Genomic DNA, 15,626 nt, shown 5'->3' with positions numbered 1-15,626 from the left:
TATTTGAACCCATGTACTTTAAATTTTGACCTCTGTTAGAATCGCCACCAAAACCCCCCTGGTACACACCGAGTAGAAAGCATTATTCTTATTTTAAATAAGACCTATAACGGTATATGAAAAGAAAACATAAATGATTGAATTTGGGCTACATTCCCTTTTGATTTTTTTCTTCTGTTCTGTCATTGTCGCTGGTAAAGCCTAGCCAGTTGTCCCACTCAGTGACAGCGAGATTCCACTATGTACCTGGTGGCAGGCTCTGAAAGGCAGGTCCGAGGTCCAGGACATGATGGGGCCCCCTCCAGGAGCAGCTTAGGTGGGAAAAAGGGCGTGAATTCAAGGAAATCTTCCCAGAATGTTCCCCTGCCAGCAGTAACTGTCACTAGATTGGAACCACTTTAAAGGCAGGATCTGTGTCAACTCATCTCTGAGTCACGCAAGGCCTGGCACACAGTAGGTGTACAGTAAAGTTTTGCTGAATGAGTGATTCCCTCTCTGGCTTTCTTTTACATTATTACTTCCTTAACACTCCATTGTTCCCTCACTCCCTTGTTATGAAATATTTAGAATGGGCTACTGTGCGCCAGCCTTGGTGCTGGGGATGACCAACACGTAACCTCTTCCCCAAAGAGTGCACCGTTCAGCTCTTTCATTTTCTTTTCATGTGAGGGGTCCCCTCTAGCTCTGAATTCTTCATCTCTAAGATTCTCTAATTCTCTCATTCGAACACTCTGTTATTCTAAGATTCCATGACTCTATGACTTCTCTTCATGAGCCCTGGACATCTGCCTTTATTTTGGATACTCTCTTGGACAAGTTATCTAAATAGGAATCTTCTCAGTTCATTTATTTGTGAATGTGTACCAAGCGTCGATGAAGAGGTCACCTCTAAGAAATTTGTAGATTCAGTTCAAGGTCAATTGAAGCTAACCGTATTAAAGCAAGATCTTATCTCTCCCCATGAAATATTAGCCATTCTTTTTGTAAAAAAAGAATTAGGCCAAAATAGTTCACATAAAGAAAAAAAAAAAAGACTTCATTGCTGCATATATTTACGCACATGCTCATTTGGTGGTTTCTCCTCTTAATTATGAACAGGAGGCAAAGATCCAGGGTCATGCAGAGGGTATGTTGCGTATGGACTTGGTCACGGGCAAAGTTCACAGAAGGTAGCACCTGAGAACTGGAAGGAAGCAGAGAGACCACTGAGTCTGTCCCCCACTCACCCAAGGTCGCACAGGAGGTCGAGAGCACAGAGCACCCCCGAGCTGGTTCCCGCCTCCGGCTCCAGTGTTCTCCTTGCATCCTGACGCTAGCCAGGCAGTGGGAGGACAATCGGAGATGGAATTAGGACATGGAAGGCACAGACCCTCTGTCTCCCTGGGCGTTGGCTATCACTGAGAAGATAGCTTGGTGGCCTCTGCATGAGGATGACAGTGTCACATGGTAGAGACACTCTGGGCAGGAACTCCACTGGGTTTATAGCAAACTCTCCACCTTGTGTAGGCTTGGGCCAATCACTTCCCCTCTCTGAATCTTGATCTTTTCAACTCCAAATTAAGGATGTAGAAATCAATGATCTCAAAAGCAAATTGTAATGAATGCCCGTTTATGTTCATGGGGGCTATTTCAAATACTATGTAATCTACCTATAAACGTGAATACATTATAGACAAGGCTGAAGTCCATTTTGACCCCTCTCCCAATCCACTCCTGGTGCCTGTTCCACTTTACAGAAGAAACCATATCAGCTTGGTTTGTATCCATGCATTTATATACCCCACAGATGCTGTATAATCTCATCTCCTGTGTGTTTGCTTGTATGGTTGTCGTTGTTCTTGTTTCTCTGTTTTTACCATTCTGCACTTAGCGTTCACTCAATAGAACATGGAGAGGGTTCTGGGCATAGCCCTGAGGACGCCCAGCAGTGCCCACTTTTGTGCTCTGGGGGCCAGCTGCACACTGTACAGAAGCTCAAGCTGGGTGACTGAATGAGGAGAGACCAGAGAGACGGCATGTGGAGGAGCATTCAGGTGCCAGATGCGTCAGTGACCAGCTGGCAGAGCGACCCTTGCCGATGCCATGTGGAGCAGAAGAACCAGCCGGCCGAGCCCTGCCTGAATTCCTGACCCACAGAATTATGAGAATAATAAATCGATGTTCTTTCAAGTGCTACAATTTGGGGTAGTTTGTTACGCAATGATAGATCATTGAAACAGAAATGTTGATAATTTTGCAGGTCTTTTCCCAAGTTCTTTTTAAAAAAATTTTATTGAAGAATAATTGGGAATAATTGACAAATATAATTGTGTATATTTAAAGTATACAACCTGATGATTTGATATACATACGCATTGTGGAATGATTACCAAGATCCAGCCAATAGACACCTCCGTCACCTCACACAGGTAACTGTGTGGCGGAGGTGAAAATGCTTAAGATCGCTCAGCAACTTGCAGGAACTCAGTGCCGTATTATCAACTATAGTCACCACGTTGTACATCAGATCCTCAGAACTTCTTTTTATATCTGAAAATGTGTCCCCTTTGCCCTACCTCACCCCATTTCCCCTCCTTCTAAGATCTTACTGTGTTTTGTGCGTGGTGAGCTGGTCCTTCTGAAGCTTGACTCCCTTGTTCTCCTTGAACACGCATTTTCTCTCTCCTTTTTTAAGTGTCACTATCTCCGAGCCATCCTTTGACATTAATGATGCTTTAGAGGAAGGATCTGAGCCCTCGCGTGTTTCAGCCACTTGTCTTGGGTGGGACGGTGGACTGGCATTTAAAACTTCCTTCTCCGAACAGCTTTATGCAGGAGTCAGGGAAGACGCTGTAAAGGGCTGGAGGGTTTCACTTTGCATCTGCCCTGTATACGTCATGTAACATTGAAACAGCACTTTCCGGATGTAAAAGTAATATATACTCTCTGGAGAAGAATTGTAAAGGCATAAAATCATAAATAAGTAAACAGATGGAGAGGTAGATAGAGACCTCTTGTCACTCTACATCTCTAGGATAGGGAATATTGTCCTTTGGCCTATTTTCCCTCTAGTCTGTTTTCTAAAGAGTGGACACACACACAAGACACACACGCACGCATCTGTTTTACACAGTTGCAGTCATTACAGAGGCACCGTTTTGTCTCTTTTTCTTCACTTTACTTTGTAAATGTTTTTCCTGTTTCATTAACAATTCTTTACAGATGTCAGTTTTCATAGCGGCCTCATGTTGGATCACCGTGCTTTGCTCAGGCGACTCTCCGGCAGGCAGGCTGCTCCCAGTGTCTCGCTCTCATGAACTCTGTAACGAACGTCCTCACGTTTTAATGCTTGCAACTCTGGCTCGGAGCAGCCCTACCCCTGGAAGTACAAGGTCAGGTGCCAGAGGGCATCTTCTGAGAGCAATTCGGAAACTGACCTCATTGATGATTCCAATTTTGATAAGAAAGAAGCTGATATGAATTGAGATTCCCAAGAGGAATTCCTTCTGGCGTCTGCCCCTCCCAGGTTGAAGCTGTTTATTTTGAATTCCCAAATTCTTCCTCACCAGCACGTTATCCAGGGGTCAGGATTTTTTGGGGCCTCTGTTGATCCCTTTATACACACCTTCAGTGGGAGCTTGTTTCTATTGGCCGATGGTAAGATACCCCGTGAGTCTTAACCAGGTTATTCCACTAATCACTGTGGGTGGGTGGGCGTCCTCTCCCCGTCTCGGCCTCAGATTCCTCATCAGTACATGCTCGGCTTTGACCAGACCCGTCTCCGCCCACCCCCGGTCTGAGCACCTACCTTGTGCCAGGCACTGAACTGATGGCTTTATGTGCATTGTGTCTTTTATTTTTTTATTTTTATTATTGTTTTTTTTTTTGGTGCAGAAGATTGGCCCTGAGCTAACATCTGTGCCAGTCTTCCTCTATCTTGTATGTGGGACACCACCACAGCGTGGTTTGATGAGCGGTACGTAGGTCTGCACCCGGGAGCCAAACCCATAACCCCATGTCACTGAAGTGGACATCTGGAGCTTAACCACTACACCACCAGGCTGGCCCCTTAATGTGCATTGTGTCTTTTAAACCACACTATTATTAACTCCTTTTATAGGTGACAAAACTGAGGCCAAGAGAGTGTAAACTGTAGCCACAGCTCCTTAGGGGCGTGTCCACTGTCCAGTGGTAAGGTCTAGTCACTGTATCCAGGGGGACATAAATGTCCATGGGATTCAGGTTCCACTCATACCTACTCATATTCACCAAGGGCCCCCTGTGTGTCATGCGCATGTAAAATGCCTTTCTCATACTTCTTCTATAAACCTCACAACAATTCCGTGAAACAGTATTATTATTCCCAGATGAGGAAGCTAACATTCAGAGCAACGAGGTGACTTGGCCAAGGCCACACAGCCGGGAAGGAACAAGAGAGAGTTTCACTGCAATTCTGCTGCTTTCAAACACAGGCCTCCTTCCTGCCGCGTTCAGGCCCGTGGGAGCCACGGACAGAACAGGTTCACGACCTCTGGCCACCGAGGCAGGGCCCATCCTCTGCTCCGGTCTCTGCCCACGTCTGAACCACATCTGGATCGACGCGGCCTCGCTCTGCACTCCCTGTGCCCCCATCGTCCCATCCTCTGGCTGCCAACTTACTTTCATTTCCGCCATATTTGAAGCTTCCTCCTGTTATTAAAAACCGCCTCTCACTCTCTGCCATTTCCTTTCCCCTCCTCTTACAAAATACAAAACCAGAAATGAACTCAACACAGGAGTCCGTAAACACGCCGGCTTGGCTCCTTCTGAGGCTCCGGGTTCCTGGACACGATCTTGAATCCTAATTAAGCCTTTAGAGAAAAGCTTGCTGCTGGCAACGGGGCTGGGGAGAAATAGTTTCCATCACGCAGTCTCTGGAATTGGAATTGGCCAGAAGGCCGTTGCTCGCCGCTCTCGGTACCTAATGGGCAGACTCTGAAATGTTATTAATCTAAGTGAACCGTGCGAGACACAGGGAGGGAGCGCGAATCGAGTTATTTGATTTGAAGAAAGGAAACCAGGCAAGAACGTCCTGTATGCGCGGCGTCCTGGATCCCCTGCAACAGGCCGTTAGATGAGAAAGACGTCTGTGGCATGTGGCGCAGATTTAATGAAACTACAAGATAAATTGGGGAGCTCAGGCCAAGGTGAAAACACAGGGCTCCCGACACACTCCGCCTGGAGCCCGGGGGCCCCGGGGACGGTGAGTGAGCACAAATGCATTCTTGACGGCAGAAGGGGAGAGCGTGTGATGTAATTACCAGGCAGCGCTGGGGCCGCCCACGCGCTCCAGGCCCGTCTGGCCTCGCAGCAGCACAGCCCTGAGCCAGGAGGGCGGCCATCTTGTTCCAAAGGAGAAGAGCCTGGCAAACGTCCGGGATCTTGTGCACCTGGAGGCTGCTCCTGGGTTCTCTGGGTGTGCCTGACTCTCCATCCCTCCACACCTCTCCCTGGCACCGTCTCAGCACCCTCCATGATTGATCTAAGCCAGTTGCAGCAACCTCACCCCCTGTGCCAGTGATTGGTCTAGATCTGGGCATGTGGCCTAATCCTGGTCAAGGACATGTGAGAGGAAGTCTGATGGGAGAGGGGTGGTTCAGAGACAGATTTTCTTTCCTGACGACAGACAAGACTGGCACGAGGAGAAAACTCTTTTGCCTCCTCCTGTCTTTCCTACGTCATAGGATATAGGGGCAGGATGTGATGCCTGGAGCTTTGGCAGTCATCTTGTGATTGTGAGGTGAGACATTCTATTTTATTTTTATGTAGAATAAGTGCTTTACAAATATTAACTAATTTAATAATAACACAGTTAATATCCAACATCCTGAGGATGGCAGAACAAAGGATAGACAGAATCTGGGTCTTGATGTCATTGTGAAGTCCTTCCAGACTTCTTGTCCAGGAAGTATTAAAGTCTGGGTATTAGGTATTCTATTTCCTGTAGCCGAAAGCCACTGTAGCAGGGGCTACCAGATGCTATCCAACATCCATTCCCACCTTATTTAGCTACAGGTCTCTGACACGCCCCAGGGCGGATTACTACTCAGAACAAAGACTATATTATCAAACCTTTTTTTTGCAGCTAGAGTGGCTACAAGACTAAGTTCTGGCCAATAAGATGTAAGTGAAAGCTTCATGTGGGACTTCTGGGAAGGCTGTTTAGAAGGAGCTGGCTCTGCTAGCAGTCTGCCTCTTTTGTCCTACTTCCTTTCATTTGCCCTGCTGCCAGGAAGGCAAATGTGAAGGCTGGAGCTCCAACAGCACCCTTGGACCATGAGGTGTCGTTGAGCATGGGAGTCACATACACAGGTGAGTGGAACAGAAAGGAGTCTGGGTTCCTGGGGACCCTGCAGACCTCCTGGACCAGTCCAGGACTGCCCACTCCTGGACTTCTTTTCTGGAAGAAAATAACTTCTTGTGTGTTTAAACCACTGTTATTTTGAGTCTTCCGTAACTGAGAGAGGAACCTAATCCTGATGCTGAACCAAAAGCTAGCCTGAGAACACTTTGCTTAAAACCTCTACAGGCTTCCCACCATCCTAAGGAGAAAGCTCTGTGTCTCGAGGCCTGTGCCACTGGCCTTTCTGGCCTCAGCTGCAACCAAAAAATTCCAGCTCATCCTTGGAGACTCAGGTCAAAGGTCAGCAGAACCTCTGAGAAGCCTCCTTGATCCCTTCTGGCAGGGGATCCCTGGCTCCTGGGTCCCCACTATCTTGCCCATACCGCTGCACTGGCAAGTTTTGCGTTGCTGTGGAACTTTCCAGATGATGATCGTTGGTCTTTTTGTCAACGTCATGGGGCCAGCCGTGCGAGCCCTGCCTCTCGTTCTCTGCAGAGGAAGCCGAGGCCCAGGGAAGGGCCAGCTGGTGGAGATCACACAGCGGGGACAGAGCCGGCGCTTCCAGCTCTGGACCTAGCCTTTCCATCCTCCATCCTCTCATTTGATTAGACGGGAGGAAGGAGGGGAGTCATTCTATCTGGCAGCTTCTCTTGGCATCACACTTGAGGAGGGAAAGGAGGATTGGAAGCCGTCAAGTTGAGCTTCTTGGACTCTGGGTAGAATTCTCTTCCTACTAGAGGACCCAGCACGGGCTGCCCCGAGGGTCACCCCAGGGTCAGTTGCTAGGGCCCTCACAGCATCGCTGGCGGGGGTCTTAGGTGCGGTGACCCCCTGCCAGGTCTGGCCCAGGGCAGAGTCTGAGACGGGCGTGGAGAGGGCCCCGAGTCGCGGCCAGGTGGGAACCAGGGCAGGGCGGGGGGAGAGCTGGGCTCAGGTTATGGCCTTTAGGAAAACCAGGGCTTGGGGTCATTCTGTCCCTCACTCAGTGGAGCTGGTGGCGGTGGGGTCAGACGACAGAGCACTGTGTGTCCAGGCTCTGCAGGACTCTTGGTTTCGAGCCTCGACTCCATCACGGACCGGCCATGCGACAGTGGGACAATTAAGTGTGCTCCTTGTGCGTTATGTTCCCCATTTGTGCAATTAGTGAAGTCATTCCACCAAAAATAACGAAGCTCCCAGTACCGGCCAAACGCGGCCCTAGACGTGGGAGAAGATGCTGGCACACAGCAGGTGACACGACACACTTTTTCTCTATGGAGGTGTCATTCGAGAGAGAGGGTTGGGGGAACCGAGAATCGATACGTAAACAAATGCAGAGAATTGTCTGGTGAAGATAAGGCTACAGTAAAAATAAGGCAGGTCGGGGGCTAAATCTGCGTTAACTGACGTTGGTTGGCCAAGCGCCGGTCACACTTGTATTTGCTTGTCCCCTGCCCGTCTACCCCCGAGGGATGAGCAATCAGAACAGAGGCCAGGTGTGATTCATCTCTAGGATTGTCTAGGACAGATTTCCCAAGTGTTTTGCATAGAACCGTCTCTAGGTTATGAGCACAAAAAGGGTTTTGTGGTCAAAGTCTGGGAGGCACCAAGCTAAATAAAAGAAAAGAGATTTTTGCTGCAGGACTTCTCAGAGCCTTTACAGGCTAAGGGGCATCGTGACTCTCTGAGGTGAGCTGGGGCAGGGAGCAGCTGCCTACAGCAGGCAGCAGTTCCCAAACTAAATGTGACTAGGGAACCACTTTGGGGCAGAGCATCTTGAGGCACCAGTGTTCCAAGGAACCCACTTTGGGTGTCATCTTTGGTTTGGATGTCATCTTCCCGGGCCCTCGTCCAGGGCAAAGTTAGGCAGTGGTACCTGGGGAATGAGGGAGGGAGGTCACCGAGGACTTGCTGAGATCCCCACCCACAGTCCAGGGGCTCTCCTTCTTTCCTGAGGTACCACTCCAGAGACGGGCTGCTCTCCAGGTCAGGAGACAGGCTGTCCCTGGACCAGCCACGGGGAGGTCACTCTAAGCTGATTGACAGGAACTTCCCCAAGATGTGGCAGCAGCTGCAATGCCCCAACTTCACAGGGTGGCTGGTAGGGGTGGAGCCAAGCGGGCTCTCAGAGTCTTCCCACTCCCCCGGTCTGTGGGGCTCCAGGCCCCTTGGACCCCACACCCCCCAAGAGAGCTCGCAGCCTTCACACCCTTCCCCTTGGTGGAGTTGTGACAGGGCTCCCTGGTCTTGGGAGCCAGCCCAGAGTCCTTCCAGGCCTTGCTGGCTCCGAGGCTAATCTTGAAGGCTGGGCCTTGGTGGCTGGGACCCAGGGTTCTGCTGAGTGATGGATGAACCCTTGTCTCTGGGAGCTGAGCATCGTACATCTGGAGCCAGAGCAGAGATTTTCCAGGCTCCTGGGTGCCTCTGGGGCCACCCTGAGCTGAGCCCTGGGGGCCAGGGAGAGGCCTCTGGGTGGAGGAGCCAGCCTTGGATCTCTGGGACGCCGTGATGGGGTCTCTGGCTGCGCAAGGCCAGGAATGGGACCAAGGTTCAGGACCCCTGGGAGGAGGGGCTCCTGCAGCTCCCCTGGGCTGGAGGAGGCTCCTGAGAGGCCCCTGCTGGGGCTGATCCTACCTCGGGCAGTATCTTGAGCATCACTCAGGGCCCAGTGGAGCCCCTGGCCTCAGCTTTGGGGCTCTGGGGGAAAGGCCCCCTATAGATGTGAGGGTTCTGGGTCTCACTTGTCCCTGAGGCTCTGAGGAATGAGCAGGTTCCGCTGAGAGAGGCTTTAGGCTCGGGGAGAGACAGGGCCACCTGGGCAGGTGTATGGAGCTGAAGGCTTCTGCTGGCTTTCCTCTGAGCACAGGAAGACCTACTCCCAGCCTCCCTTGCAGTTCGACTGGAACGAATGGAACAAAGAGGAAGTCACGCACTACTTCTCAGCCCGCCTCAGAAACATCCTGCCTGCCCTCAGCCCTCCTGCCCCCTTCTACTGCAACCTAGGAGGGTGCATGCTGAGTCCCCCGTTTGAGCACAGCCGCCCAGGAGGCCGCCCAGCCCCACGAGACTGTGATGTGTGCAGGGAACAAGGCTTTAGCGCATCAGGCCCCTGGGACATGGTGTTTACTCCTCACACCATGCAGAGGTGCTGTCCTCCTTGTCCCAGCGAGGCCCGTCTCAGGGGGTGTCCAGGGTGACAGGGAGTCACCGAGGTAGCGTGGCTGGGGCTTGGGACTCATTCTATTCACTGACCTCGGGGAGAGCAGCACACGACCCAGGAGAAGCCGTGTGGCTTTGAGGTTTGACGGCCCAGCTTTGGTGCAAACTGGCTCTCTCTTGCTCTGTGTGCCATTCATGGGCAAGTTACCCACCCTCTCTGAGCCTGTTTCCTCTCCCCTGAGGGGAGCACAGTGACCCCAGGTCTTAGCACCACTGTAGAAGGAAAGGAGACTGAACAAATCAGGAAGCCTTGTGCCTCACGTGTCATAGGTGCCCGGTAGAAGTAACCCTCTTCCCCCCGATCAGGTAACGCTTTAAGAAGGCTTACCATTCCTTCCTTTGTCCCTGCAACAATATTTATGAAGCACCTACTATGTGCCAGATTCTGCCCCCAGCTCAGACGATACCACGGGGAGCACGATGGACAGAATTCTCTCCTTCATGAAGCTGGCATTCTGTTGGGAAAAGACAGATGATCGAGGACACCTGTGAGTCCCAGGCACGCGGTGTGTGCATGTGCACGTGCGTATGTGTATTTGTGTGCAGAGGCGTGTGTGTACACACACGTGGGGGGCACAGTCCCTGGAGGACCAGCACAAGGATTTCCACGTCCTCTAGCTCTGAGATCCCTCTCGCTTTCTGAGCCCCAAGGAGAGAGGAGTCGGGGCCGGAAGATGCAGGAGAGATTCTGTGGGACAGCAGCACCAGCACCACTCAACGGGGCCTGGGTGACAAATGCAGCCGCAGGTCGGGGCAAGGAGCCTTTTCACGTGCTCTGCGTGAGCCCCAGGGGCACCTGGAGACTCCAGTGGCTCGTGGAGGGCAGAAGCTGCCCAAGCCCCCACTGCTTCCGTGTGATGTTTTGATGAACTAGGTGTCAGTGAAACCGAAACATGACAATCTCTCCAGGAGCGCCTGCTGTTCCGAGAGGGAGAGGAAGGGCTCTGCAGAGTGTGTTCTGGGCTCTGCCCAAACTGGCATGGTTGGAAGACATGTCTTTCTTCCCCTACTCTTTTTTTTGGACCCCAAACACCAAGTGCGTGTAACCTTGGGAGACACAGCAGCTCCATTAAGAGGAATGGAATATCCACAGCGGAGTCACCCCAGCCCCCGTTGGCCACAGAAGGAAACGTCCGTCTCTCAAGAACCAGGCGTATTCTGACTTCAGATCTGACAGTTCCTGCAAATGAAGCTGGAACATGCAATCGTGGGGGGCGGGTTCCAAGCACTTCTGTCAGTGCAGAAACAGTGTAGCGTGATGGGCAGGCCATGAGCCCTGCCAGCCCAGGACTTTTGTCATGTCCCTCAGCATATTCCCAGCTGCCCATACCATGAGTGGCACAAATCAGGAGCTCAAAGGATGCTCCAATCAATGAACGAATGAGTGAATCTGTTTTCTTGCTCATAACAACCCACGAAGTAGGTACAAATATCCCAATTTTCCAGTTGAAGAAACCAAGCTCAGTGAAATTGCATAACTTGCCCAAATTGACACAGCAAGATGATAGAAGAGCTGGGGTTCGAATCCTGGCCTGACCCCAGAGGCGGTGTTTTTTTTCATGATGCTGTGTGTCGCAGGGGATTCAGAGAAGCGAAAAGCCTTTCCTGCTTCGGGGAGCTTGAGATTCCATGGATCCCTAAGACCCGGCCGTGGAACGTGGTGTTCACTTGCTCGCTGGTGCTAGCGTCAGAGCAGCTAACATCCATCGGACACCTACTGCGTGCAAGCACTGTGCTTGGTCCTTATCTCATTTAGTCTTCACATGGCCCTGTGGGGTTGGTCCTGTTAGCGTCCCTCAGCCGTTTGTTAGATAAGGAACCGAAACTCAAGAGGTCCAATGACTAACCACAGGAATAGCTGGTGAGCTGGAGTCAGGACAGGAATCCAGGTCACCCCGCTCAAGCACCCCTCGCCTTAGCCAGAGACTGTGAAGGAAGTGCAGCAGGGTGATAAGAGAAGGCCAGGTCAAGTTCACCTGGCCAGCGAGAGGGCCCCTGGAGGACATGGTTATCAGCAGGGTCTTGAAGACTGAGATGTGGGGCTGGGGGGGGGGGGGAGGTACACAGGATGACAATGGGCAGCAGTGGATTTTGGGGTCCTGTGGAGTCACGGGCTTTGAGGAGAGCCCAAGGGAGGAGCCCCAGCCTCACTCTCCTGAAGGGACAAGTACCTGCGATTAATCCTTCTACTTGGATTAATTTCCTTTCTGCTATGAAAAAAGGATAAGTGTGCCAAGGAGCGTGTTGGCTTGCTCATCTCAGATGGTCTAAACATTTTCACATTCAGAGGCAGCTCTCGCGTGTACACCAGCAGCCAGGCAGCAGGTCCTGCTCCCCTAATTCCCAGACCCCAGAAGCTATGCGGTCTTGGGCCATGTCCCCCTCCTTTCTAAGCCATTGACCCCTTGCCTGCAAAATGCAAGATCCACATGCGTACCTGCAAGGGTTATTGGGTCGGTGAAATGAGAGCAAATTGACTGGATTCCCGTCTCTTCCCCAAACAGCACAAGAACAGCAAAAAGCACACTGTAGATGCTGAAGTCAGATTGCTTGGGACTTACTGGCCCTCCACCCTTGGGCTAGATGCCAACCTCCCTCGGTCTCCCCATCTGTCACATGGGGCCAGCAGGAGACTCTCTCAGGGGTTATGGTGAAGACCTAGCAGATAGTGTCTGCAGAGTGGTTAACAGAGTGCCCGACGCACAGAAGGAAGCAAGGAACGTGCGCTGGTCCCGTTCTCAGCCACATTATCAGTATCAGGAGTTGTAATGAAATATTTCACAGCGTGAAATGCCAGACTCTCCGATGGCCCTCTGTTGTTGCACTTGCTATTTGCTTTGCACAGAATGCCCCTGCCCTTAAATCCACTCAAGTCTCTGCTAACGTCATTTACCTGGACTCCTCACCAAGAACCCCCGACTGACATGTGTCCCCACAGCCCGTGTCCCCATCTCTGTCTTAGCACAGGCTGCATCTGTCGTCTCTGAGAGCCCCCATCTTCTCTAAGACCGTGGCATCCAGATGGCAGGGACAGTGTCTGAGCACCCTGGACCCCAGAGCCTGGCATGGTGTGTGTGCTCAGTCACCCTGTGACATCAAATATGCAACGTGCTTTCCTCAGTGCCATCTCATCACATCCCCCAACAACCTGTCATCTTCCTTGTCAATAAGATATGGTGAATAAAGCATGTTCTAATTGGCTTTTTTTTTTTTTGAAAAAGTAATTGAAATGAGTTGAACAGATTTTGCATTGAAAATGATTGGAAAACATATTATTTTGTTCGTGCAGATAACCGAATATGAAAGAGACCGTGAAAAGGTGTGACCTGCTGTGGCAGTTCAGCCCATTCCTTATTTGATGGCCTCAAGGCTTGAAATATTTTTGAGTGCATTGCCTTCTGGGGGAAAATGGATCTTAACATGCTGGACAACTTTTTCCGTAAGATGATCCCCATTTTATAGATAAGGCTGTTGAGGTTTGGAGAAGTTAGGGGACTTGCCACCCCCTGGTGAGTGATGACAGTCCCGGATGTCTGCCTGAGTTCACACTCTGAGCTGCTTGGCCTGCCATGTCTGCTCTTAACGAGGCTGGATCAGCCCCTCTGTGTAGACCCGCGGAGGGGGCCGTCTGCGCAGGCAGCCGGGGCTGGGAGCTGGCTCTCCGGCAGGGAAGTTACCAGAATTGCTCCCATTTTCATCTTGATCTGGCACATCTCCCTAGGGAACTAGTCTCACTCATCTCAGGACCATCGCTGCAGGCCAAGTGTTTCCAGAAAAATCCACAGACGTGCCGTGGACCCTTCCCAGAGGTTTCTGAAGTCACTAGAGCTCGGCATTTCCAAGAGGGTCTGATAAGGCGCAGGGGCGGGCAGGGGCAAGTTTCCCAGCCTCAGGAATATTTAAACCTGGTGGAGCTCTTTCTGTGGGATCCCCTGTGGGCCCTGGAAGCGTTGGAGGACGTCCCTGCTCCACCTCCTCTGGCCGTTGGCCCCGACTGTGCCTGCCGCGGATGGACGGAGACTCGGTTTTCCCGGCCCCTCCCCCGCCCCAGCGCCCCCTCAGCAGCACTTGGAGACACCTGCAGTGCATAAGCAGCCGCTCCCACCCGACCTGACAAGCCTTCTGCCTGGCGTCACTGCCCTTCTCGAGACACCTTCGGACATTCGTCTGGAGGAAGCGCCTCCCTGTCACAGCCCCGTTTCCTCGCGCTCAAGCCAGGATCGGATGCTAAATCTCGGGTTGACGTGACACTGTTTATAATACTTCGCAGTGACTCCCAGGGTTATCCGGTGCTCACCAAGCCCCCCTCGTGCCTTTCATTTCAGCTCTGAAATATGCACTGGGAGCAGGGGGCAAAGAGCTGGGAGAGGAATCCTGATGTGGCCCTCCAAATGCACAGCCAGCCAAGGTTTGAGGTGTCAAAGGGACAGTGGGCTCAGGTTCCCACCACCAACCCCCACCCCCTCTCATGGCCAGAGCCGTCGGGAGTGAGGAGGACAGGAGGGCTCAGAAAGAGCTGAGGAGTGCGGTCACCCAGCATGCAGCCTCCTGGAGGAGTGGGCAGCCCAGAGGGAAAGGGGGGGCAACCTGAAGACCAAAGGGCAGGAGGCAGGGAGGGGGAGAAGACGCCCTAAGGAGGAAAGAGACTTTAGCATGATTCGTTCGTTCATACACGCATTGTTCATGCATGCATGTGTTTATTCAAAAAACACTTATGAGCATCTACTACACAAGGCTTTGCATATAACCAGCCCTGCCCCACAGCATGCTTGTGTTAAATGCTCCCACGCATTGACTGCTTTCTCTGTACCAGGCACTGGGCTAAGGGCTTTGTACACATTTGCTCATTTAATCTCCATATCAAGCGTTGGGTCATTTTACAGATGAGAAAATGGAGGCACAGAGAGGTTAGTAAGCTCCTCACGGCCACACAGCAGTGGCGAATCCTGGAATAACATTCAGGTCTGTCTGAAACCCCTAAGCCTGTGCTCTTAGTGCTGCGCCATACAAACTGAGAGAGGTTCCAGCTTGCCCGAGACACAGGTGGAGAGCAGAGGAAGTGGAGCAGAGGTGGGAAGAGACATTGGCATTGCTGCCCCGGGTCTCAGAGGAGGCACCCAGTCCAATTCTGAGGGCTCGGCCCTGCCACGGCTTAGGGTCTGCGGCTGTGTCCACTCTTGCCAGAGTCTGACCGCATGCTGCTGAATTGAAAGCTTCAGCTGTTGTTTTTGGCACCAGAGATCCAACTTGATTTGACTTCTCGTTGGTAGTTCTGGCATATCTTGTGAGGTTTTCTTTTTAATGAAGAGATTAAAAGTCCCAGTATGTTACGTATCTTTTCAGGCAAAGTCCATGATTAGGAACGGAGCCATTGCCAGGGTCCAGACCATGCTGAGGGATCCAGCTGCCTCCTCAATTAACCCTCTGAGGAGGCGCTCTGGTCCCCATTTTACAGAAATCCAGGGCAGCAGAGAGGATTGTCCCAGGCCACTCGCCTAATAAATCATGTTATTGTGGCTGCCATCGATTGGGCATCTATGACGTGTGGGGCCCTGAACCAGGCAGTTTCTCTCCATTCTAATTCTCACAGTGCCCTGAAGGTAGGAGGATCATGGTAATTTTATAAAGGAGGGAACTGAGGTTCACAGTGGTCAGACAGTCGGGCTATGAACTGGAATTTGGCCTCCAAGGGTAAAACTTTTCACTCTGGACTGCGGTTGCTTCCATTTCCTTTACTGCACACTTTGTACAAGCTGTGTTCTTTAACTCGGGATTTTTTGTTAATAAATTTTGGGTTGCTTCTATCCTGCTCTCTGCTTTCTCCTTTGTTGCTTCAATGGTTCGGCTGGTGTGTGTTGAGCACCTTCTATGTGCCAGGGCCTGTGCTGGGCACTGGGGAGGAAAAGGCAGGAAGACACACACTCCAGTCTCAAGAAGTTCACAGAAATGGGAAGACGAACAAATCAATCATTTGTAAGCTGTGCTCTTGCGGGAGGTGTAACAGGGGTATCACCGGGTAGACTTTCAGCCTCCCCGCTCTGCAAAACCAGAATATCAGTAGATTTGC

General features: G+C 51.5%; 1 long non-coding RNA gene across 1 annotated transcript; it reads left to right on the top strand.

Annotated features, from left to right (window-relative positions):
- The first annotated feature begins 5,315 nt into the window (after positions 1-5,315).
- Positions 5,316-12,795, top strand: LOC138920518 (uncharacterized). The gene is made up of 4 exons (XR_011431831.1): positions 5,316-5,758; positions 6,104-6,141; positions 6,251-6,330; positions 6,548-12,795. It is a non-coding gene; the product is annotated as an uncharacterized lncRNA (long non-coding RNA).
- Positions 12,796-15,626: the final 2,831 nt, after the last annotated feature.

The sequence above is a fragment of the Equus caballus genome, chromosome 24 (assembly GCF_041296265.1).
Source record: "Equus caballus isolate H_3958 breed thoroughbred chromosome 24, TB-T2T, whole genome shotgun sequence".
Taxonomy (NCBI): Eukaryota; Metazoa; Chordata; class Mammalia; order Perissodactyla; family Equidae; genus Equus; species Equus caballus.
This window is presented reverse-complemented; position numbering and strand designations above follow the sequence as displayed.